The sequence below is a fragment of the Arachis stenosperma genome, chromosome 9 (genome assembly GCF_014773155.1).
Source record: "Arachis stenosperma cultivar V10309 chromosome 9, arast.V10309.gnm1.PFL2, whole genome shotgun sequence".
Classification (NCBI taxonomy): domain Eukaryota; kingdom Viridiplantae; phylum Streptophyta; class Magnoliopsida; order Fabales; family Fabaceae; genus Arachis; species Arachis stenosperma.
The window spans coordinates 153,083,845-153,085,640 of NC_080385.1; positions in this window are offsets into that span (position 1 = coordinate 153,083,845).

The window sequence follows — 1,796 nt, forward strand, 5'->3', positions numbered from 1 at the left end:
GCCTAGAATCAGAGCTTGAGGACATCTTCAAAGATGCTCAACCTGATCAAGAAGAACTAGAGGAAGTAAAGGAATTTTCGAAAATTCCTCAGGAGGAGGATAAGCCTCCCAAGCCTGAACTCAAACCATTACCATCATCCTTGAAATATGTATTTCTGGGAGAGGGTGACACTTTTCCAGTGATTATAAGCTCTGCTTTAAATTCACAGGAAGAGGAAGCACTGATTCAAGTGCTAAGGACACACAAGACAGCTCTTGGGTGGTCCATAAGTGATCTTAAGGGCATTAGCCTAGCTAGATGCATGCACAAGATCCTGTTGGAGGATAATGCCAAACCAGTGGTTCAACCACAGAGGAGGCTAAATCCTGCCATGAAGGAGGTGGTGCAGAAAGAGGTCACTAAATTACTAGAGGCTGGGATTATTTATCCTATTTCTGATAGCCCCTGGGTGAGCCCTGTCCAAGTTGTTCCCAAAAAGGGAGGCATGACAGTGGTTCATAATGAAAAAAATGAACTGGTTCCCACAAGGACAGTCACAGGGTGGCGCATGTGTATTGACTACAGAAGGCTCAATACAGCCACCAGAAAGGATCATTTTCCTTTACCATTCATAGACCAAATGCTAGAAAGACTAGCTGGTCATGATTACTACTGTTTTTTGGATGGCTATTCAGGCTACAACCAAATTGCAGTAGATCCTCAGGACCAAGAGAAAACAGCATTCACTTGCCCTTCTGGCGTGTTTGCCTACAGAAGGATGCCTTTTAGTCTGTGCAATGCACCTGCAACCTTTCAGAGGTGCATGCTCTCTATCTTCTCAGATATGGTAGAGAAATTCCTGGAAGTCTTCATGGATGACTTTTCAGTATATGGAGACTCATTCAGCTCCTGTCTTAACCACCTATCACTTGTCTTGAAAAGGTGCCAAGAGACTAACCTGGTTTTAAACTGGGAGAAATATCACTTTATGGTGACTGAAGGAATTGTCCTTGGGCACAAAATTTCAAGCAGGGGAATAGAGGTGGATAAGGCAAAGGTAGAGGTAATTGAAAAATTACCACCACCTGCCAATGTTAAGGCAATCAGAAGCTTTCTGGGGCATGCAGGATTCTACAGAAGGTTTATCAAGGATTTTTCGAAAATTGCTAAACCTCTGAGCAACCTGTTAGCTGCTGACACACCATTTGTGTTTGACACACAGTGTCTGCAGGCATTTGAGACCCTGAAAGCTAAGCTGGTCACAGCACCAGTCATCTCTGCACCAGATTGGACATTACCATTTGAATTAATGTGTGATGCCAGTGATCATGCCATTGGTGCAGTGTTGGGACAAAGGCATAACAAACTTCTGCATGTCATTTACTATGCTAGCCGTGTTCTAAATGATGCACAGAAGAATTACACAACCACAGAAAAAGAGTTGCTTGCAGTGGTCTATGCCATTGACAAGTTTAGATCCTACTTAGTGGGATCAAAAGTGATTGTGTACACTGACCATGCTGCTCTTAAATACTTACTCACAAAGCAGGATTCAAAACCCAGGCTTATAAGATGGGTGTTGCTTCTGCAAGAGTTTGATATAGAAATAAGAGACAGAAAAGGGACAGAGAATCAAGTAGCTGATCATCTGTCCAGAATAGAACCAGTAGCTGGGGCGTCCCTCCCTTCTACTGAGATCTCTGAGACTTTCCCAGATGAGCAACTCTTTGCCATTCAGGAAGCTCCATGGTTTGCAGACATGGCAAACTATAAAGCTGTGAGGTTCATACCCAAGGAGTACAGCAATGTGCAAAGA